Here is a 25,775-nt window from a genome sequence, read left to right on the forward strand (position 1 = left end):
TCACTGAGCCGGGAAGATCGACATAATTTAAAAATACAGGTTATAACACAGGCTTTATACCTCGACATAGACATCTGCGGACACTATCGGCTAAATTCAGCTCACAAAAGATTGATGGACACACTGTCGGCTGGGCTTACTGAATTGTACATGATTAATGTGTCAGACGCTATTCAACGAGTGTGTGCGGGGCATAACAAATAGGTTATTTCGAAGTTTAGGTATTGTATTGATTGAATGGGTGTTTTGGAGGGTAGTATGGCACAGTTCAATTTCCTCAGCCTTAATTTTCTTATGCTGGGCTTCTTCTTCCATCTATGGCATGCACAGGTTGTCCACCAGGAAAGGTGAGCATATAATGAAAAGCAATGTACTTCTTATTAATAATACTCGTATTCCCACAGTAAAGCAATTCAAATACCTCGGATCGATAAGAAGCAACGACAATACAATTGACGATGACGTGAGTTATCGTACTACAGCTGGCTGGAATAAGTGGAGACAGCTTACAGGCGTAATGTGAGACAGAGGAATGACCTTTCTCTGTCACACATTACGCCTAAAGATCAAAGGGAAACTATACAAAACTGCAATCCGCCCTGCCATACTCTATGGTACGGAATGATGCGCCGCTACCAAAAAGCATAGTACAAAGTTACGCACCACTGAGATGCGCATATTAAATAAATAAATAAAATACTACGACAACACACACATCGCCATTTAGCCAAATTTAAGCGTAGCTTGTGTTATAGGTACTAAGATGACTGATCAATATTTTTTATAAATAATGTAATAAATACTTAGAATATACATATAAACACCCAGACACTGAAAAACATTCATGCTCATCACACAAACACTTTCCAGTAGTAGGATTCGAACCCACGGCCTTGGACTCAGAAAGCAGGGTCGCTGCCAACTGCGCCAATCGGCCGTCATATTACGGTGATCATCGAGCGTCACCCGCCTCGACAAAATCAAGAACGAGTATGTTAAAGGTAGTTATGAAATCACCCCAATCGTTCATAAATTACAGGAAAAACGATTGCGCTGGTACGGGTACGTTATCAGGATGGTCGTGGACTTTTTTTTAAAGGGTTAATAACTTTGTCAAACATTACATTATCGAAGCTGTCAAAAGAAAAACCTGTGCATATTTTTAGCACACGGCAGAAGTGTAACTTCTGAAAAGTAGAAGTTCTAGAGATTGAGGTGGATGTAGGGTATCAGAACTATTAGGATAAATGTAAGGTTTATTATTTAGTTGCCTCGAGTTTGAAATCAAAACGGTTCTAAAGAAGTTTCACTTCGAAAGCCCGTTTTTTAAACATACTTCAATGGTGCTATGCTCCTATTGGTCTTAGCGTGATGACATACAACATATAGCGTAGCCTTCCTTAATAAATGGACTGTCCAAGAATTTTTTAAATCGGACCTGTTCCTGAGATCATCGGGTTCAAGCAAACAAACAAACTCTTCAGCTTTATGTATTAGTATAAGATAATGAAACGCCAAAACACAAACACTAACTTATAAGAGGGTTTGAATCATCTGGAGAATGGAGATGTAGGGGAATGTAAATGTTATGTAAGGCGACTAAATTGAACCTCCGCGAACATAACTAGCTGTCTCTAGGTTATACTTAACGGGGTAATCTTAAACTAAGCTGTGAAAAATTCCTTCAATGTTATTACTATTGATGTGTATCGATTCTAGCATTTAGAATTCACAATCCAAATATTCCTTCTCTGTTATGTGGATGACGTCACATGGATTTAATAAAACAGAGCTGCTTCTGACCCATGCCAATGTCGCGGTAGCCTCACATCGGTCCGCACATTGTGACGTTAGTTGTAAGTTCGATTAAAACACCATTTTAGTTCTAAAATGAAAGAATAGTGTTTGAAAATTTTTAACTCTCCGCTACGGCAAATTTAACTCTCCTTCTATCCAATATAATAAACATTAAAAAGGAAAGCTTTAAACATCGAATGCAGACGGCGCAAACTTCTTAAGTGAACAGGATTCCTAACAACGGAGTTTGGTGGACGTAGCGAGGAATCGTGTTGTCTCTCAACTCGCTAACCGTGTTAGCAACTCGCTAAAGAGCGTGTAAAGCGCGACCGAGACGGAACACTCTCCGCGGCTAAAACTCTCCGCTAACTAGATTCACCGACTTGCCGCTTAGTTTACCGCGCGAGTTGACAAATTAGTTTATACCTTTTCTTTGACACCTGCAGAATCTTATGAGGTCATGGGGTCATGTTAAGCAAGCGTGTTAATGTGTGAATAAGTTAAGTTATTATAATTCAACTTTTATTTTTTCTCTGTTTTTTTTAGTTTCTGCCATCCGCCATCCGCCATTATGTGGCGGTGGCAAAGAACACTTCCGACGAATTCTCCTTTCAAACAAAATAAAAACAAAATTAAAACGGTCCATCCGTTTGTAAACTGTGATGCCACAGACAGACATACACACACTCTCACAAACTCATACACGTCATACTTATAGCACTTTAGGGTTTAACCATAGTTGACATCAAAAATCTAATAAAATCACATATATTAAAATCATTTTTTTCTATTCCAGTACAAGAAACCAAGGAAGGAATCGTTGGTTAAAGTTAGTAATAAATCTAATTTGGCCAAGATCCCAGATCTTGGCCAAATTAGATTTCAGTTTTTTACGACCTGCCATAAAAAGTATTCAACCTCTTTGGCGCAGTCACCAGCGCTGTGGTTTCGATGCTTGGCAGAGCAATTTCAGAATTTCGCTATCTGGTCTGGTCTGGTAAGGGGCCCTTGGCTGGAACCTATCAGCAAAGATCATCAGGCATTACATATTGTTAAGAAATCGATCAGGCGCATAGTTTTTGTATAATCGTCATCAGCCCACAGGTTATGCCGTTACCGGTAACATTGCGGTCAAGATCTAACTTTTTTCGCGCTAAAGTATTCTCGCTTATTGTAAGTAAATCCCGCTTCCGAAGCCTAGGTTGCTGAGGGCTTCCGGGAATAATGGGATATTGTACTGTTGGGTAATTCCATAAATAATTATGTGTGTACCTTCATTTGGTCCCATATTAAATCAGTCTGCTGTCCACTGCCTTGTTTAATTGCGTCATACTTAACTATCGACGAGTTTTTATTGGTATTTCGCGATTAATAATTACATGTAATAAATACGTTTCTAAGTCTTTATTGTGAACATGCCTTACGGGAAATTTTAAAGTTTCGATTTGGCATCGCGCAAGTTGATTATGTACGTAAATAATGTAAAACTATTTATCGTTTATGAACGAAATTAAAGTTATCTGCATGTTAATAACCGTAGTTGGAGAACCAACCTACGATTATATGTGTGATTTGCGCGCTACCTTTTTGTACTGAACTGTAACAAAACAATTTTCTTTAATACGATGTTGTGTGTCTATGCTAATAGCCAAGTAGAGGTCACCCGACCTCAGAGCTGTCTAGTCTCGTGTAAAGTTAGAAGATATGAAGCGAAGGCTCCGAGGCGCTAACTTGTCACAAAGTTAGTTGTCCGAATTAATCAAGTTTGGTCAGTGGAGGCGAAGGATTTCACCGGAATTCCCTGTGTACTTACATGGGCTTTTAGTATTCCTAGAACCAATTCAAATTGGATCTCGGCACTGATTTACTACGACAATAACATCTATACAGTCTCCAAAACTTAGTTGACCTTTATTTTGTCTGAAATTGTAATATATACATGTAATAAAATCGTAAACTAGCTGTGTAAGACATTAAATAATTTTTAAAAAAAGAACTGAAGTTAGAAATAAGTAATAGGAAGCAAAAATTCTATTTTTGAAATTATTGTCTGTTTGTCTTTATGTCTGGTGGTTTGTGCGCGCATTACGCACAAACTACTGAAAAACGTATTTGAGTGCAATTTTATACATTTATAGCTGATACTTCGGATTAAGATAATATATATTACTCATCTCGAAAAACAGGGCTTGTTCGGGATAGACGATAATTTTTTTTGTCGATTTTACTCCATAACTCTGCCATTACTTAACAGATTTCAATAATTTTCTTACACTGGAAAGTTTTTGTTATAAGTTTGATTAGACTCTCATTTTGTGAAGATCTGGTCAATATTGTTGGAGTTACAGGACTAAACCTTCACTTAAGACGTTTGCGAACATGCCAGGTGAATAATGGCGTGCCCACTAAGCACCTTATAAAAAATTTGCTCACGCATCCATTTACTAAGTAAAGACAACATGCACCGCTTAGCGCGCTTAACTAATACTTGATGCGTGATTGAAGCTCCGGTAAGTATTTTCTGCCCACTTCTGAGTCGATTATAAAGTTGCTTCGCTTTATTTACTCTTTATAAACTTAACTAGCGGGTAGAACCGGAGAGCACAGCTAGTCTATACTAAAATAATAAAGTCGAAAGATTTGAGCATCTACTAGATTTTGGGCATAAAGTTAGTGAAAAGAACGGAGAGTAACATATTACTCTACTACTTTTATTCCAAGAGGAAAAACGGTACTTACTAGATTTCTAAAACAAATCGTAGTAAACGTGGGCGAAGAATGTGGACAATAGCACTAGTATTATCCAGCACCTGTTCTTTATAATGTTTATCTCAATTACTGCACCAATATTGATGACATTTAGCAAATATATAGCTTTCATTCTCGAGATGGACATAGGTTACTTTTTATCCGGAAAAAGTAGCCGGGTAAAGATACCGGATTTTTTTACCGGTTAAAAGAAATAGCCTTTGTTACATAAGCACAGCTCAACCTATGAATGCAAACATTTTCATTGAAGTAGCTTGTAGCCTGGCAAAAGATTATGAAAATTAAGTAAGGCAATCAATAATCGGCAATGTACCCTCTACGTAGATCTGTTTGGTGTAGAGGACAAGGATTGAAGAAATAAAAAATTATACCATACAAATTCTCCAGTTTTTCGCGGAGTATAGCAAATTAAGCTTAATTTTCATAATATATCATGGATTTCCGCAAAGTCACGCCTGCTTTCATCCAATACTGGTAAAAGTTTTTCAACAAGAAAGTATCCTTTAAAAAAATATACCTGTTATTTGAACACGGACGGTTTCCCGCATAATGAACCCCAAACTTATAGTTATATTCAATGACCGGACCCCGTAGATTGAGGAGCAAGCTCATAAAAGTTGTGAGGAATTTTTGAGGAATATGTTCGTTTGTTTGAACGCGCTTATCGCAAGGACTATAAGTACGCTATTACATATTATTTTCGGTTTAGATAGCGTTTATAGAGTTATTTTATTAAGCTTTAGCGGATCTTTAAGATAGAAAGCGCGTGAAACTGAAGGCAACAACAAGTTTTATTGAAACAAGGAACAGTCAAAAAGGGCAAACGTTTTCGTTTTCCAGTATGAAGTTCGAAACCTTGAAAGCAACATAAAAATAAACGGTAGACTTATTTTTGTGTTTAGTATCTCGACTTAATTTCATTAAAGGCAAAACTTGTGAGCTTCGTAAGATTGTTTGCAGCCAACTCCCCCGATGCTAACGTACTAAGAGTGTAAGACGCTCTCAAATGAGACATAGGGGCTGTGACTCGTTAGGAAGGTGCAATTTGCTTGCTAATTTGCATTTTGCTCCGCGTTTAGATGTTTAATAAGCTCGTAAAAGTTAGTTTCAGCACTCTGTAATCTTGGCTCGTAACGAACGTGGCGCGAACTGGTTCGAACCGGATTAAACCGGTTTCAACTAGCTCGAGGTGGGTGTTTTAGTGGGCTTTAACCTCACTTAGATTAGTTTATGTAACAATGTTTTAATAAAAGTAGTTGATGTGTCATATGCAAGCGGTTACTTCTTCAAGTTCACAACATGCCATTGCTTAATTCCTATTAAAATCTGCGACAAGTTACAATTCGATTAGGAAGACAAGTTTTATAGTACCTACTAATAATCGTTAACTAATCTGGTAAAATGCTAAATTGGTTCATTTTGCCTAAAACTTCAATAGTTTTTAGTAGCTTAGGGAAGAGAATAAGGTCAGTGCAGTAGTTAAAGTCATAATAAGGGACTTTTCTAATTTCTTTATTCTTTATGAAATTTCATGGTGTAATTTTTTGTCCTATCCCATTAATTTATTTTAATTATTGTTTATCTTTTGTTTGCCTGTATACTAAAACATATTATTGAGTAGGATTAAGATATAAGTATTGTTCTATTATTTAAGCTTTAGGTGTATGTTAGATTATAAACCTTCGCAAGCTTATCAGCTTGGCGAGATGTGAATATTTGTCCTATTTTTTTATCGTTTAAATTAAAAAAAAGAATTGCAAAACATTTGTAAAATTAACATCTTTCTAAGGGGTAAATATAACAGCAAAACATACAAACAACTTAAAATAACGTAAACTAATAATTTTGTTTTCTCTACAAAAGTTCAAAGTTTGTATTAAGTGAAAGCTTATAGAAAACTCCTGTTATAGTACTAAGAATAACGTAAACGTTTAAAAAAGCCTGGGTGTGAACTATTGCTATAACCAGGTTGCTTCTGAAATATTTTCTTTGTTTTGTCTTGACTTGATTTGACTATTATAAAAGTCATTCCTACATGAAATGGTGGTTAAGCGTGGCTGTGTTTCAGTGGTAAGAGCCAGGCTGGTCCTAAAATAAGCAGGTCTTTTGGCACCTGAAAAAAAATAGAAATTTGACGAAAAATTAAATAGGCTACCTTTTAACCCGATTCCTTAAGTAGTGCCCTAGGCAAAATTGAAAATTGTTTACGAACTAAGCCGCGGGCAGACAGCTTTGAAATTTGGCATGCATATCACCTATGCTATGAAAAAGGACATGTGCTTTCTATACCGATCTCTCAAATAGTTTAACGAATGAAGCTAGAGACCCAATTCTGAAGTCCACGCAGATAAAATCGCGAGCATAAGTTAGTATAGAATAATCGGACGATCTAAAAGTCACCATATACGATAAACACGTTAAAATATTTTTCGATAAGTGCGGTAAACCGACGCGTCACCGAATCGAGTTAGCAGGAAGTTGTTAGCGACTCGCTCAGTCACACATTACCCTCTCTTTAGCAAGTTGGTAACTTGATTAGTGAGGTTTGGGACAACACGGGTTCTGAGGAATAGCTTGTTGGTCTGTTGGACATCTCCAACTACGGAACACGAGGGTTCAATTCTGGGGACCAGCTAAGAATTATAAGCTTCTAGCTGATAGCCGCAACTTCGTTCGCGTGGATTAAGATTTTTTTATTCGGGAACGTTTTCGCAGGAACTCTCATATTTCCCGGGATATAAGGTAGCCTATGTTCTTGTCCATGTCAAGCGCTACATGAATGCCAAATTTCATGAAAATACGTTCAGCTGTATTTGCATGATTGAGTAAAAAACATCCACACTTTCACTTTTATGATATCAAGTAGGATTGTTGTCATTCAGATCAATTTTAAGTTTTAATTTTATTAATATACTTTATTTGTATGTCACAAAACGAAAAAAGGCATTGACATGAAAAGAAGAAACTTAAAAAGTAGGATACCAAAGGCGGCCTTATCGCTTTGTGGACATCTCTTTCAGGCACTTTAGGGAGAAACCGAATGTAAAAGCCCGTAATTTGTATTATCCACCCACCCCCGTGCCTTTGTAAGCAGAAAATAAATAATAAACAAGCTTACACAAAGCAGGCATTTTGACGTAAAAAACAGGAGAGACATGTAGGCTGTGCATATACATATAAAAGTCCACCAATGCACATTAGAGGAGTGTGGAGGGTCTCTACTCAAAACCATCTTATCGTCAGCCTTATCCATTGATGGTCATGAGCCTCCTCTCTTATATGAGAGAGGGATTTAGGATTTATACTCTCTACGTGGGTGATAATAATTAATAATTATTCGTTAACTTTCTCTACGAACACAAGGCTGACTTTGTCACAAAACTCAAAAAAAATCAAAATTCATTTATTTCAAGTAAGGCCTACTTTAAAAGCATTTTTAGCAAGTATGTTTGTTTGTAGTGAAAGCAGATTATACCGAGAAGAGCCGGCTAGAAACTCAGTAGTTGCTCTTTTCCAACATCAACATTGACTATTACTTTACTATCTTGCGGGAGATGAGAGCGAAGCTGGCTGCATCAAATTTACCTTGTCATCGCGCTGTATTAAAAGAGTTTTTACAAAAAGTTCAAATGTACGCATTGGCAAGTCCAGAATTACCTTAGGAATCATGTTGTAAAAGAGAGTACTCAACCCCACAAAATACCCATTTGGATAAAAACCACAAAACATAAAATAGCGTAACTTAACGACTCGCCAATTAAAACCATCCCTCACAGCGCCTACAAATAGCGACAACTCGGCCGTTCATCGTAAAAGTTCAGTCGTTTGCGGATAGATGGCGGAAGGAGTACGTGATAGCTCATTTTATAAAAATTAAATGTTTTTTTATGTATCGAGATAATGTGTTGATTTTTTTTAATTAAAAAAGTATTATGGTATATAAAATAAAATAACCGCCATATTTCAATTGATTTTCATGATCACAGTAATTTTTAACATAATTTAATAACTCAATAATTGGCTGAGCAACTATTTAATATTATAATAGATTTATTGATTTAATTCTAACTGCGACTCAGTCTTGCACTATAGCAGTATTATCAAATTTGGGTTTCTTGATACACATTATCTTATGTTTGCCTTATTTTGTACTATTTTTAAGTTACTGTGTAACTGTTAATTGAAATAAACTTATTACTATTATTATTAATTTTCTCCTAAGGAATCGTGTATTTGTAATAATTATAAGGGTCAAACTGTTTCTTATTGTTACGCCCTGACAGGGCCTCATGACTATGAATGAAAGAATGAATGAATGAATGAATGAATTGATTAATTAATAGACTTTTATTGTACACCACAAAGAAAATTTACAAAGACACAAACACAACAGCACAATAAGGTACTATGATGATTAGGACTATTTTAAGGCATATGGATGCAAGTAAATAATTATATAAATATAAATATAGGTAACTGGTAAGTGATGATGCCGTCTCAGATGGTAACCTGTAAGAGGTATGGCAGTTATATTAAACCCATAATCGGTCTGCGTGACTTCGCACCTTAACGCTTTCAATCGCTTAGCGGCACATCTTTGTCGGTAGGACGGTAACTAGCCACGGCAGAAGCCTCCCGACTAGAGAAAATTCAGAAATTATAAACAACAGGTGTAACTCATTGGATAAATAAATACTTGCGAAAGTATTTAATGTATAGGAACAAAGTTTCATTATGCCTAAATTAACAACTATTAAAAGTTATGTTTTTTAGGCAATCAAAATATCACTTCAACGGTTAAGGAAAACTTCGTGAGGTAACCTGCATACATTTTCTCAAAGGTGTTGAGTCCACCAATCCGTACTGGGCCAGCGTGGTGGACTACGGTCTTAATCCCTTCCAACCCCGGGTTGATATGATGATGATGATGAAAAGTAAAAGAAGATACCTATTATTCTTTGACAACGGGTGTTATAAGTTTCACGCGTCTGTGTGTGTGTGTGCGTGTGTGTCTGTTTGTGGTACAAAGCTACGTTGCAGCTCCTGAACGGATGACATATTTTTCTTTTGAAAGTCGGGTGTGTTCTAGCTATATTTGATGAAAATCGGTCCAAGATGGCAGCCGGTTACCTATTTTATCACAAAGAGCAAAAATGGTATCAATCATTTGAAATCCAAGATGGACGCCACCACGAAATGCCGAACCTTTTTCACAACCCTCAATGTGTATCAAAAAAAAGGGCTTGACTAGTAGAATAAAATAAATAAATAAAATAAAATAAAATAAAAAGCCTTTAATTTCTTGCATTCCATAGTACAATTTCATTTACAGTGTGCATATAGAATAGATTAGAAATAAATAAATTGAAATTAATGTGATTATGATTAGCAAATAATTACAATATAATAATAATATATTCAAATCCATTTTATTTTTGTAGTTTCATTTAAAAATGTATAAGTAAATTCATTAGTTGTCGATTTAAGTTAGTGTTATAATTTGCATAACATCTTCGCAGTAATCAATTTAATGTTTTTTTAGCAAGAACCCTCTCCATGAAAGGTAAAGGCCTCCTCCAGAGAAGACCAGTACTCTCTATTCTCTGCCGCTCGTAACCAATGAGAACCTGCTACTTTTAAGATATCGTCTACCCAGCGTGCATTTGGTCTTCCTCTCTTTCTCTGTCCTAGTGGGCCTGTCCATTGTGTTGTCTTTCTTGTCCATCTGTCGTCGCTTAGCCTCGCTACGTGACCAGCCCATCGCCATTTGAGCTTTTGTGAATAATTGAGAGCGTCAATGGCTTGAGTTTTCTGTCTTATATGAGTGTGGCGGATCTTTTGGATTTTCCTTATTTTCATAATGCTCCTCCATACTCCTTTGGCTGGATATAATTTTGTTTTTTACTTTTCTGGTAAATTTCCAAGTTTGGCAGGCGTATGTTAATGAGGGCAGTAGGCAGGTGTTCATGACTCTCGTTTTCATTCGTATGGACATTTTACTTTTGAGTATTTCTTTGAAGCTCCAGAACTTTTTCCATGTGATGTTGACTCTTCTCTCTACTTCTTGTTCGTTATTTTCTTGGCTAAATGAAATTTGCTTTCCCAGGTAAATGTAGGCTTTTACATATGTTAGGGGTGATTTTTCCAGGTATATTGGTCTTTCAGTATGGTTCGTCATGACATTTGTTTTTGTTAGGTTGATTTCCAAGCCCACTTTACGACTTTCTTCGTATAGATCGTTTATCATTTCTTGTAGTTGGTTTGTATTTTCTGAGAGCAAGACTATGTCGTCAGCAAATCTCAAATGACTCAAGTAACGTCCTTTTATATTTATGCCAACTTTTTCCCAATTTAGTTTACCAATAATGGCCTGTAGCACCGCTATGAAGATAGTTGGAGAGAGTGGGTCTCCCTGCCGTCCACCTCTGCCCATTTGTATGGGTGGTCCTGTAGTCTCTAGCTTCACTCTACTAGTACTGTTATCATAGATATTTTTTATGGTTTTTATGTAGTCTAGTGGTACTTCTTGAGAGAGTAGCGTATCCCAAATTGATGAATGGAACAGAGAGTCAAATGCTTTTTGGTAGTCGATAAAGGCAATATAGAGTGGTCTCTTGAACTCTTGGTATTTTTCTATCAGCATCTCTAGCGAGTGTATGAGATCCACTGTTGAAAAATTTCTTCTGAAGCCGGCTTGTTCAATAGGTTGGTATTTTTCTGTGCTTTCTTTTATCTTTTTCTCGATTATTGAGGAAAACAGTTTATATAGTGAAGGTAGTAGGCTTATCGGTCTGTAGTTATTTATGTTGTTAGGGTCTCCTTTTTTGTAAAGCAATATAATGTTTGACTCTGACCATTGACGTGGTGTATATGAGCTGTTCAGTATCTGATTAAACAGTAGAGTTAGTGGTTTTGCTAGGAACTCACAACCAGTTGTTATGATTTCATTGGTGATACCGTCGGGGCCTGGGCTTTTCTCTGTTTTTAGTGTTTTAATCCCTTTAATCACTTCAGAATCATCTATGCTTGCTCTCGTCTCTCCTCTATTTGTGTCCGGTAGTTCGTATCCATATTGGCTCGGTGTGCTGTATAGTTTCTTATAGAATTTTGTTGCTATTTTCAGTATTTCGGATCTATTTTGGGTATTTTTTGTTTTGTCTTTCAACTCTTCAATCCATAGTTTATGTGTTCTCAGTTCCTTGTATGCCTTCTTGACACTGTTTGTGGTATTAAGGTGTTTTTCGAAGGTTCTTGTGCGGTGCGCCTTGTAGTCTAAGTAGGTACATTTACTAATGAGTTTGTAGAGTGCTTTTAGTTCATTTTTCATGGCTCTTGATTTTGGTTTAGTCTTTTGTAATTCTTGTCTTCTGCAAATTAACGCCTTTGTGCGTGCTGATAGTATCTGGTTTTTTCCTGGATTTGTTCTAGATGTAACCTCGTAAGCTTTTTTTAGGCTGGTGTCTATTGCGTTTATAATATTATCGTAGTGATGTTGAACGGAGTCCTCGTCTCTCCAGTTCATAAGTAAGTTTGTTGTGCAACTTTTCAGCGTTTGTTTGTAGGCTTGTATTTCTTCTTCTTTTTTTAATTGGGATCTGGAGCATTGGCCAAACATACACCGGCTTATGACTAGTAGAATACTGAACACTATATTAAAAGTCGCGGGTTTTAAATTATTTTTTTCCTGTTCTACCCCGGGAACAGAACCCAGGACGTTGTGATCCGTAATACGGTTTACTAAACAACAAGGCTACATGTATTAACTAACTAAGATCAACGTAAATTATGTAGCAACTTCATACATTTAGGATGAACATTAGGTTCATTTCACTCGGGCGTCACAATTATTCCAAAACGAGACGGCAAATCCTATACTGAGGGTCGGGATCTCAAATTATGCTAATTGTTTTGTTCCCGAAAGCTCTTAAAGTCGAAACAACGCAACACTGTAAGAATGTAAAACCGAAACGAACTCCCTAAATGAACAGAAACAAAACCTTATCTTCGACGAAACAGTAAATCGACCAAGTTTTAAAAGAGAAAAACAGCCATTTTCCAACTCACCCACCATTTACAAGGTCTCCCTAAAACACGACTCACAGCCTAAGCAAAGAAAATACATCACCGTGATCATACCGGAAAGTAAAATTTTGTGAGCATGAGGTTTTTTATGCTGTGGCAGTCACGAAGCTTAATATGACAGGGTTCCAATCGGCATCTAAACGAGCGGGCATTTGTAACTAATTACGACTTTTTCTTTTTTTATGTCGGGTTTAACAACTCTGCTGAGGGCTTTTCGAGATAATGCACTGACGTTTATAGGCTTGGTCGTAGCGAGTCGCTTCGTATCTTCAGTCGAGTTTCTTACAGTGAACCGTTGAATGAGTTTTGATTTCTGTAGGCCAATTAAGAGTGTTAACTCTGCGTATTTAGTTCAACTGCCTCGTTGGTTTAGAAGTTGGCATGCTTAACTACGGTTCAGAAGATCCTGGATTCGAATCACGCTAAAAATGTAAGGTAATGTTTGTTATCTGTTAAAGAATTTTTAGTTAGGAAATTGGCGGTGTCAACCCATGCATCGGATTTTCGACAGCAGGTTGGCGCAACGGGCAGCGACCCGGCTTTCTGGCTCCAAGGCAGTGGCGAACCCACTGCCTTGGAGTGCAACTGCCAGATTCCTACAACTGGAAAAATGTTTGTGTGATAAACATGAATGTTTTTCAGTGTCTGGATGTTTATCTGTATAAGTATTTATTTTTATTATATTCATAAAAATATTCATCAGGTATCTTAGTACTCATAACACAAGCTACGCTTACTTTGGGGCTAGATGGCGATGTGTGTATTGTTGTAGTATGTTTTTTAGTTTATATATCGGAGAGCATGCTAAGCCCTCGGTTCAGGTATCACTTAATTATGTCAAATAAGTCAAAGTCAAATATTTCTTTATTCAAATAGGCACATAGATGGCACTTTTGATGCGTTATTGTATACAAAATGTGTACATAGCAGTGAGTAGTGATGGCGATAACTACAATCGTAAACTTAAAACTAAAGCTACGAGGGTTCCAATCGCGCCCTGGTCTAAGAAGAAGCCCACAACAAACTTAGCCGGGTGTTCTTTTGGTTATCACCATCTCACATTGTCATTAGAAAATATTTAAGAAGCAACCTGGTTAGAGCAATTGTTTACACCCAAGCTTTTTTATCGTTTACGTAATCCTTTATACTATAATAGGACTTTTCTATAAGCTTTCGCTTAATACAAACTTTGAACTTCTTTAGTGACATCCCCAAGATATCAACCGGTAATTTATTGTAAAATTGTATACAATTTCCTTTAAATGAATTGCTTATTTTGTGTAGTCTAGTGTACTGCACTGCAAGTTTATTTTTGCTTCTAACGTTCAAATTATTGCAGTCACATTTTCTTTTAAATTTTGATATATTTTTGTGAACATACATTAAATTTTCAAATATGTATTGGCTATAGAGTGTCATTATTTTAACATCTTTAAATTTATCTTTCAATGACTCTCTCGGACCCATTTTATAGATCGCACGAACAGCCTTCTTCTGCAGCACGAAAATAGTGCCAATATCAGCAGCATTACCCTATAGTAAAATTCCATATGACATAATGCTGTGAAAGTAACTAAAATAGACTAGCCTAGCAGTTTATATGTCTGTCAGGTGGCGTATCTTCTTTACTGCATAGGCAGCAGAACTAAGCCTGTTCGATAAATTATTTACATGAGGGCCCCATTGAAGTTTAGCATCTAACGTTATTCCTAGAAATACTTTTGTATCCACCGGATTCAATTCCTCATTATTAAGTAGTATAGTGGTTTTTACATGTTTAACATTTGGTAATGTGAATTTTATGCACTTAGTTTTATTTTCATTTAAAACCAAATTATTAGCTTCAAACCATTGTACTACTTTAGCGAGATAGTTGTTTACATCGTCTAAAGCTAATTCACGTCTCTTAATTTTGAACATAAGTGATGTATCATCAGCAAACAATACTATCCCGTGATTGTCCTTAACACGTGATTGTCCTTATGATAATAGTTATTTCGCCCACCAACCACTATTTGAGCAGCGTGGTGGGTCATAAAACCGTCCCTGCAGTAAACCAAGTCTGTGTCATTGCTAACTTAAGATATGATGTGACGGAGATAGTAAAGAGCCTTACGTCAAATGCTGGAATGTTAATAGCTCACAGTGATGGGTGTGTCTCGTAATATTCGCATAGTTTTAGTATTAGCTTTTACATTTGTTACTAGCGTCCCACCCGGCTTCACACGGGTGCAATGTAAATACTAATGTGGGGAATTTTAGAGTGATTGAATTTTGAATGAATTTTTAATTTAAATTTTGAATTTCAATTGAGAATACATTTCCATAGCATATTTATAATTTCATTTATCTCGTAAGTTTTTAAACGCTTCAATTGTAACTTTTGTAAGCGCACAAGTATATTGTTACGATATCACATTAAATTTTTAAATTTCTTGGCTTTTCTCTACTATTATATGCATGTTTATTACATATGAACCTTCTTCTTGGATGACTCCATCTATTGCTGAAAACTAAATTTATTTCAAGAAGGCCTAATATATGAGCACTTTAAAAACGTCTGTCTGTTTGTAGTGACTCTTCCACCGGTTCGGAAAGCAGATTCTACTCAGAAGAGCCGGCAAGATAGATGTTTTTCAACATCATTTACAGTCTCACAAGCTTTAGATTTATCCTATCTTGTTATCATATGTCATTAAAATCCGATGACTAGTTTTAAAGTCGAAAAAAGTTAGTTTTACTTTCGTACGAACTGCGGAGTGACTTTGTTACACACTTTGTAAAGATTTATTCTAAAGTTTGTTTTAGTTTCTTTTTAGAAAGTATTACTAAAGGGTTCTTATTAAAAACATAAATTATATCTATTTTTTATTTCAGTTACGTTTTACTTTAATGGTAAGAGACGACGCAGTAAAGGGTAAAGTGATATGACGATAATGATTCTGTTTTTTGTCTTCATTAATAGCTGAAGTTAATCGTACTCCTTTTGATTTTGCTGGAGGAGAAAGAGAATTAGTTTCAGGGTTTAATGTAGAGTATAGAAGAGGAGGCTTTGAATTATTTTTTTCAGCTGAATAAACAAGAATTTTATTTATAAGTTTATTATTTACTATTATACATATACACAGCACGGATCACCTCTTACAACGAGATGGGTTTAATTAAAGATTTTAAACTAAGAATTTCGTGGTTAATCAACATTTCTTAAGTATAGTTCAACGGATACATACCACGATAATATTTTGAATTTGTCGATATTTCGACCCAGTTGCATGGATCGTGGTCACGACGGGACTGCGTAGGCACGAGATGTCAAGTTGGATGTCACAGGCAGAATCTGACTACCCGCTTTCGTGTTCTTTTTGTCGGTATTTCACGAACATTTCGACACACTACAAACTGACAGACAAATTAAAAATATTATCGTGGTATGTACCGGTTGAACTATACTTAAGAAAAGAGATGGATTTAAGGACGTGGATTGATTTAATCCACCACGCTGGCCTAGTGCAGATTGGTGGATTCCGTACCTTTGAGAACGTTGTGGAGAACTCTCAGGCATGCAGGATTCGTTTTTTCCTTCACCCTTGAAGCAAATGATATTTTAATTACTTAAAACACACATAACTTAAAAGTTAGAGGTGCGTACTGGGATTCTAACTCAGCAACCCCAGAAAAAGGTATTGCAGTTTTTTAAACCCAAAACCCAGATATAGACTTTGTCAAAGTTGCAGTCAGCGCAATCGACTGATTTTCGCTCTCAGAACTAGGCCACGCCAGCCGCGTAAAATGCCCCTGCCATAATCCCTTACCAATAGATTTCAGTTAAAAAAAACCCCTACAAAGCCCTGGTGGAGTTTACTAGCAATATCAATGTCGTTCGTCTCTATACCACACTGCAAAACAAACGTATACACTACAATTTAAAAAAAATACTCTGAACCGTATGTTGTAAGCCATAAGATCGGATTTTTTTTTGTGAGTGCAAAAAACCGTTGTCCGCCCTCCAATAACCGCCTTTCAGAGTGACACATTTGTTTTGAGTGCCCCGTTTTATGCATCTAATTGTGTTAGGCGGTAAAATGTATTTTTAGCCCCTCCATTTTGGCGTTTTGGGTCTGTAAATGGTTTATCTTGCTGAGAGCTCTGATAGTTTTGTTTTAGAGAAAACATTTTAGTTGATATGTTGATGGATATTTACATTCTGGTATTTTACTTGAATCTTTAAAACTATACGGGCTTAGGGAGCATCACTATATAATAATTTAGCGAAAGATTTTTTTTGTTATTGAACGAATAACAAAAATTTTACAGTAACAAATGTTCATGGTAAATTTCTATTTCCTTTTTTTAAGTGCAATATAATAAAATATACTTCTCAGTGTTGTATGTAAAACATGGCGCCCATGATCTCAAAATTCTAATTCAAAAATCTTGAATTCATGTAGGCCAATCGCAGGTACTTTTGAATCGTTCATACATATATGTTTTCATAATTGTATGGGGATGGTGATAAATTCGTTCGCCTACTAAACCCTAAAGTTACGAGGGTTCCAAACGCGCCCTGGTCTAAGAAGAGCCCTCAACAAACTTAGCCAGGTATTTTTTCTGTAATCACCATCTCATAGTAAATTAATATTGAGCTATGAAGTTAGAGCAATTCAAACAGCTTACGTTTCATATAAACTTTTAACTTCATACATTCTACATTCAAAATAATATGCTTGAAAGTACTTGTTCGTACAAGATGTTGCTAAAGTTAATAGGATTGAATAAAAAAGTCATCATAATCATCATTATACCTACCAATGGACGTCCACTGCTGGACGTTGGTCTTATGTGGGGAAATCTAGGGTCTTGCGTCCAACGATTCTCGGCGACACGTTTGATACCTTTTTTCCACTTTATTGGAATCTACCAACCGTTATATAATACTTTTAATGGTACGTGGTTAAAAATATAACAAGAAGCATTTCAAAATCTTAAGTAATACTTAATACACTTAACCGCACCGAATCGGTCAAGCACTCAGTCGCGATAAGTTAAAGATGCGGAGATGTTTTGCAATTTTTTTATATATCCTTTCAATATTTATTATTGGTTCTTTGAAGTGTAATGTCATGATACTTAAATTGCGTGTCATGATACCTCATGCTGACTTTATGTTTGTGATTTTTACGTTAGATGTAGGTATAAAAATATGGTCTAAAACTGAAACCCGACTAAAAACTACTTTAAAATACCACTACTAGGTTATTGACGAAATGGCGTGGACGCTTTCCCTCCCGTTTCATATTTTGTAAATTATAACTTATGTGGATGCAGCAAAAAAATGAAAAATTAGAAGAAACACTTAGTGTACTTCCAGCTTTATCCGTAAAGTGTTTGACTCGGCTCGGCGCGAAGTTTGCCCCACTCCGCCGGAGGGTAGTTCGCTAATTTAATAACTATCCGTCGCTCGAAAGAAAATTAGCGACCAACTTAATTCCAGCCGGAAGTTGGTTATTTTGTATTCGAATAAATCTTCGACTTCCGACTTTGTTATATCGTTAACGCGGAGAGAATTTGGTAGTTGGTAGTTGCTCGCTCGCTTTTTGAATTCAATTCAATAAGCCCTTTCGCTTGAACTATTCTTGGAACGTTAATTTTATTAACACTGAGCCAATCCTTATGACGATATAAATTATCTGATTGGCTCATGTTATTGTCATCCCACCACCCTCACCCTCATCAAATTACCATTGACGAAATTATTGAAAATTTTGCACGGTGTTTTGTTCATTGTCCATAACGAAAAGAAAAATTTAAAATTTTAGATTGCATTTTCCATTTTGAGTAATTACGTAACCTATTAAGTTAAACGCATGATATATTTATATATATTCTTGTTTTCTTCGGCAGGGTCTTTTTGGTAACGTGGCGAATGCTAAAAGGCTAGTGGGGCGACCTCGCTTAAGGTTTAAAGACTGCGCCAAGAGGGACATGACCGAATTCAACATCGACCTATAAATTGGGAGAGGCTAGCGAAAGGAAGAGATGAATGGCGCAAGAGCATTTATGAGGGATGTCGTATCAGTGACAAAACTTGGCTTGGTGTTCTTGCTCAAAAAAGGGATACGAAGGCGAAAGGCGAAGGATACCACGGGATCTTCAGATAAGGGTTGAACTGCCATATTTTCGGCCGTAAATGTCGCTTGCGCTTATTTAGCCATACGAAGAAGTGTCGCTTGGACACTGTATTTGAACCGTCTTTTAAACGTACATACCATTAATTGATTATTGTTTTTTTTCCTTTTTATCTCAAATTTTGTAATTTTTAAATATATAACTATGTGTTATGTCTGAAATGAAGATAATTATTATTATTTTATTCGGTATAGTCTCTGAAATGGATTTTTTTTTATCTTGTCAAGGATAATGGAGTCTTAAATTGGAGAGAGGAGTGTAAGAGTGTTTCTGTTTTTTGTTACCATACAAATTATTTAATTTTATTAATCTAATTTTGTTTATATTAGGCCTACTTGAAATAAATGAATTTTAATTTTCAATTTGAATTTACTTGTCGCCTCATTCGTTTAATGTAACACTTTACTTCTGAACCTTGGTTCTATAGTGGGTTAAAACTTGTCGTACCACGCTCATACTTATGAAAATTAACTATATCTGAATAGATCCAAATCTGAATGCAAAATTAATTTTGTGTTTACCTACTTCGTTAAGATTTAAACTCTAAATACACAATATGTTAAGGTTACGTACTGCAGGTTACATTCAGGCCACCAGGCGGGGTTTTGATTTTTTTAGTCTAGAATTGAAACTGAAATTACAAGTAAACGTCTATAGCACATTTAATTACATATGAAAGAAGAAAATTGTTATGTAGGGAAAGATGTTGTAGCGAAAATATCTTTTACCGTCTTTATTTACAGTGATATTATAATTTGACATGAATTGATTAGATATTTGTAATTTTGTATCAATATCAATCTAAAAGTTTATTCTTATTTTAATAATGTGGATTGACTTAGGATAGTATTATTATAGTAAGTAGGAATTAGTGTACGATCATATATATTTTTTGCATGCCATCTAAGGCGGATTGTTTGTCCCTATGTTTTGTGTACCTACCAACAATGTAATACCAATCTGCAAATAAACGATTTGATTTGATTTGATTTGTCATAAATTAAGTATAATGATATTTTAAAGCAAACAATAATGGCCACCTAGTCACAGTTTCTAATATTCTTAATAAAATCGATGAAATGAAATAGAGTGAAAATGCTCTCTTTGTCGTCACGTGACTAAGTTAAATTCGATGTAAATGAAAAATGTAATTTTTTTAAATATTATAAGAGCAAAAGCGATAATTTTATTTATAAAGAGTTTTTAAAGACTTCTTACACGTGTCACGCTGCACGTACAATTTTTTTTTAAATTGTTCCCACTTTTTAAAATTGCTGCCGTTTCATAAAGAAATTAACACTTTTCATTCATAGTTTGAAGTAGCCACTTGACATTATAATCGCGTTAAAGACTCCTGCCATCCGGAACACGTCTTAAACTTAATTCGATAACAGTTCAGTCGGTAACCAATTTAACTGGACTGCAGACTTGTATTTACAGAGTTAACTCGATTCCACGGAAACTTTCCAACGAAAATAATCTTAGCCATTTAATTCATTATGTAAAATGTTATGTATTATGTTGAATGGTTCATATTCTCTGGTCTGGTGGGAGATGTTAGCTGTGGCCAGTTACCGTCCTAATGAAAAAACGTCGCTAAGCGATTTAGCGTTCTAGTACGATGCCGCTCAGAAACCTGTTTGGGTTTAATCATCATCGTATCATCCAATTACCGGTCCACTGCTGGGAAAAGGTTTGTTTGTTTGAGGTCTTTATTGCACACACACATTTTATACAAATAAAACACAAATACCGAAAAACTTAGAAAATAAAATGGAGCGTGCAAAGGCGGTCTTATCACTATCACGATCTCTTCCAGACAACCTTTGACGTAAGGAAAAAACGAAGGAACGTGTTGGTGTAGCAATTTCAGTTATAAAAATATATTTATATATATACAAAATAATTATAACAAAATACTTACTCATAAATTCTAATACTACACATATATTAAACATCTATCTATCTATATATATAAAAGAGAAAGTGTGTGGGTATGTTCCGTATAGGCTCCGAAACGGCTGGACCGTTTTCAATGAAACTTTCAGGGAATCTTCGGATTAACCTGGCGAGTAATCCTGTAAAGTTTGGTGACGATAGGAGCACTCCTATTTTTGAACTGTCAAACTGTCAAATACAGCTTTTTTTTACTATGATGATTTTCTTTTGTTGGGTGTACATGGGTGTAAATAATGATCTTCACCCGCTCGAGAAGAGAATGAATACGGAGACAAATAAATGATTTAATATATTATGAGACTTAAATAAACAATTTAATGATGTAAGTTTATTGTCTAAATAAAGCAAAATCTAGCCCGGCGAAGCGGGCTGGGTACGCTAGTAATATATAAAAGTATATATATATTTAAGCAATATACTACATACTATAATATTACATAGATAAGCTACGCTGGCCCAGTGCGGACTCATAGTCTTTGAAAACATTGTAGAGAACGCACATAACTTCGAAAAGTTAGTCGTGCTGGGATTCGAACTCGGCCCCCGAAATTGATGCTGATGTCCAAGCCCCTATGCCATCACCGCTTATGGCTTTAATGTAACTGCTATCCCCCGAGCAGGTTAGCCCGTTGCTATCTTAGACTGCATTTAAGGGCTAACTTGTAATGTAATAAAAAAATAGGCTGTAGATATGATAATATGTTTGCATTATAGTAACATGAAATTGTTCGTATCTAAGCTTTTTATCACCATTCGTAAACCTTTCAAAGTGAACGTAAAATTTACACCACTAACTCGATGTTTTGCCCGACAGACTTAAAGATGGAAATGATTATAATTTATTACCATTTTGGACATCGAAAGCGTGGTTATTAAATTTTCCGGGCGTTTAAATTATTGTTTGTGTTCAAACGAGGTTATAATTTGAACTGCCACTTTGGTCTAGAAGTTAAAAGTTTCCAGATTAAGAAGTCCTGGGTTTGGCTTCAGGGTCGTGACAAAGTTATTGTGAGGTTTTTCGGTACACAATTATATCGTTGTACTATCGGATTGAGTTGCCAGAAAGATTCAGTAGAATACCTTAACTTAATGGATGTTAATAGAAATGATAGTATATGCAAAACAAGCCTAAAGAGTTTGGTTCCAGTCAGTCGGTAAAAAAAAAGTGCCAAAATTTGTATGGCAAAATCCAGCGGCAAGATTTACCATCATACTTATTTCAGACAGCCAGCAGGATTGCAGCTATCCGGGTTACGAGGATACAAGGGATACATGAGGCTACTTAGCACATCCGACTCAGATTCATGGACACAGAGCGCTCCTTCGTGGGACGTCCTTTCATGCTCTGCAAATTGTTGCCCTGTTTGTAGATTTATAGGTTCAACTTCAACATATGTTCAACTTAACATCAGGCGAGCAATCAGCTTGGTCTATAATTACTATAATAAAGGTTGAGGAACAAAGGTCTTCTCCTGCCATAGTGAGCCACAAATAGATGATGTTGATAAATTTGTTAGTCCCCTTTTTAAATCCCTTTTATTAATGAAATACCGTAACAATTTAAGAAGAAGAAGAAGAAACACTTTATTGGAGTATACAGTACACAATTTAGACATGCAAAGGCGGCCTTATTGCTGCAAGCAATCTCTTACAGGCAACCTTTGTAGATAGGACTTACAGCAAGAGAACGGGATCGTGCCAACAGTGTTGATAGATATACATAAATACCAAAATGTAATGTATAATTTAAATAAATATACGTAATATATAAATTATTTAAAAGGGCAACGATGTTTTTCATTTAAAGTTAAAAAAGTGCTCGAGCATGCTAGCGCAGTTAGTCTTTATAAATGCATTGACTTTTATCCTTAGAAATTAATCTGAACATCATCATCATCACCAACCTATTAATGCCAGCGTGCTCGCTGAGGCAAGTGATTAGAAGTGGAAGTGAAGTAGAAGTCCTGTCTGGGCTACCACCGCTTCACACCACCGCAATAATATACATAAATACTTATAACAGACAGATAAACACCCAGACACGGAAAAACATTAATGTTCATCACGCAAACGTATTCTAGTTCTGGGAATCGAACTCACGACCTTGGACTCGGAAAGCAGGGTCGCTGCCCACTGCGTCAGTGGGCCGTCAAACAAGCTGCAATAAAGCAATTTCAAATTGAAAGCGGGTATTTATAAGTAACTTTATATCTTAAGAGAAAAGCCCAAAATTACTCCAGAACCAGAAACCGATTAATAGTTATTATGACTCCATATTGAAAAAGTCCACGAAGTCCGACCATATATTATAAAAATAAGCTATAATAAAGCAATTTCCAATTGAAAAAGATGCTTTTCAGTTGGCATTGTTAAGTAACTTCATATCTTAATAGAGAAGCCCAATTTTCTCCCGGAACAGAAAGCTGTATTCAAAATTCTAACCCCTAGACCAGCGAGGTAATTTTAATTGATTTTTTCATGAGGGGAAATTTGATTATGCCACGCCAATAAAACGTTATTAGAAACGGTCGTGTACCGCTCACCGAAATGACTCATTAAAATGAATAATGGTTGTTGTTTGCGCTAATTATGTATTGTCGTATGACGTGCTATCTCGTGTTGTTTGCGGAACGTGGAACCACGTTCTCATCCAGACCAAACGATGTTTGTATATATAATTTCGAGTTAAAAAAGTGTGTGCGTGTAACCTTAACGCGCGATCGAAGTAAAACTTTTATTAATATTTATTGAAAGAGTAAAATGTTCCTGGGACTCTGCCATTTGATTTAATATTCACTATTTCATTATATATTCTATTTAAAATTCATCAATATCACTTTCACTTTTTATATATATTTTCATTTGTTAAATAGAATGATTGAGAGTAGACAATTGACAGCACATGTCAATTATACCTTGTCATTGGATACTCTGCAATTACATTTTTTTTAAACTTGTAATTTTATTCACTTCGCTATTCACAATTGATCCGTTTGTAAATATTAGAAAAAAATAATCTTATTTGATTATCATATTTGCCACTAGCTGGCATATAAGTCAAAAACGTGGCGTGGATTATATGACATATACTTACGACCAATCCAAATTATTCTTTTTAAATAGCGGAAACTACACCGAAGTCTAACGTAAGCGTTACTTCCGTCAGAAAAAAATACGAGTTACTCCCTAGTCACGCCAAAAGCAGTTTTACTTCAAAAGGAAATAACCGTGACCATAAACAGGCTAAATAGCTTATAATACAACAGCCAATTGGCGCAGTGGACAGCGACCCTGCTCTCTGATTTCAAGGCCGTGCGTTCGATTCCCACAACTTTAAAATATTCGTGTGATGAACATGAATGTTTTTTTAGTGTCTGGGTATATCTGTATGTTAAAAGTATTTATGTATATTATTCATAAAATATTCATCAGTCATCTTAGTGTCCATCACAAGCTACGCTTACTTTGGGGCTAGATGGCGATGTGTGTACGGTCGTAGTATTTATTTATTTACAAAGTTTACAAATACATATAGTGTATTACGTAGCTTATGTAGTGTAGCTTATATAACGTAGCGTGTAATACGTAGCGTATAATACGTAGCGTATAATACGAAGCGTATATTAACGAAGCGTATGTAACGCAGCGTATATTACGTAGCATTTATTGCGTTGCGTTATGTTTATTGCGTTGCTCTGCTAACCTTGACTAGGTGGACAGATGACATGAAAATAGTTACAGTGAAGCGCTGGAAGCAACGGCACTAGAACGTGGTACTAAGACCTCCCTATATGTGCTGACATTGGACACCCATCGCTTCATATGATCATGATGCTAAATAATCAAATAAAAAAGATTGTAATAAGTTAAAAACAAACGTTGAATAATAGCCTATAATCTTGCAAAATTAGCTTGTAAGTGAAATATAAATTATGCAAGAAATCGCAATCGGTTACATTGCACCTAAACTCACGAGATACTAAATGAACACTATTTTAATACGTGCTGCGGTCAGTGCTTGACCACGACTATAAAAAGACCTGTGTTTGGAATGCGTTCTCAGTTAATTGAAGCGGCATATACCACGTTTTTAAAATTGGATGAAATATCAAATGACGGCCGATTGGCGCAGTTTGCAGCGACCCTGCTTTCTGAGTACAAGCCCGTGGGTTTGATTCCCACTACTGGAAAATGTTTGTGTGATGAGCATGAATGTTTTTCAGTGTCTGGGTGTCTATATGTATATTGATGTACATAGAAATATTCATTAGTCATCTCAGTACCCATAACACAAGCTACGCTTACTTTGGGGCTAGGTGGCGATGTGTGTATTGTCGTAGTATATTTATTTATTTAATAACTAAAACTTAACCTTATCACCTACGCAAAAAAAAAAATATATATATTACTCATTGTTCAAGCTAATTATTATGAGTCGATTGTATAATACTGTCGTATTTCACATTGTTTGTAGAACGTGTTTGAAACCACATTCTTGTACGTATCGGACGAGGATTGTGTAAAAAAAATACATTAAGGATTGCGAGATATACAGCACAAAAGGTACAGCGAAAAGGTTTTCATGAGATATTTCTAGTCTCTTTTAGTTTATTTCTATTTAGAACATTGGTGCTCTAAATAGAAATCAACTAAAAGATAACAAAAAAAATAAACTATTTTTCTATTTTTTTTATTCCACTACAAGTCAGCACTTGCCTGCAATTTCACCTGGTGGTAAGTGATGATGCAGTCTAAGATAGCAGTCTAACCTGTATGTGGGAGTATGGTAGTCACCCCTAATCGGTTTCTACGCAACATCGCACCTACTACTAAATCGCTTAGCGGCACGTATTTGCCGGTAGGGAGTTAACTAGCCACGGCGAAAGCAAGACAAACAATCTTTTAAGCTATGTGTTAAAATTGCAGTTCGAGTTGCAGAGTAGTGGTAAGATGAGGGCACAATTTAGAGATCAAAGACCCTG

This window comes from Pararge aegeria, chromosome 19, assembly GCF_905163445.1.
Source record: "Pararge aegeria chromosome 19, ilParAegt1.1, whole genome shotgun sequence".
Lineage (NCBI taxonomy): Eukaryota > Metazoa > Arthropoda > Insecta > Lepidoptera > Nymphalidae > Pararge > Pararge aegeria.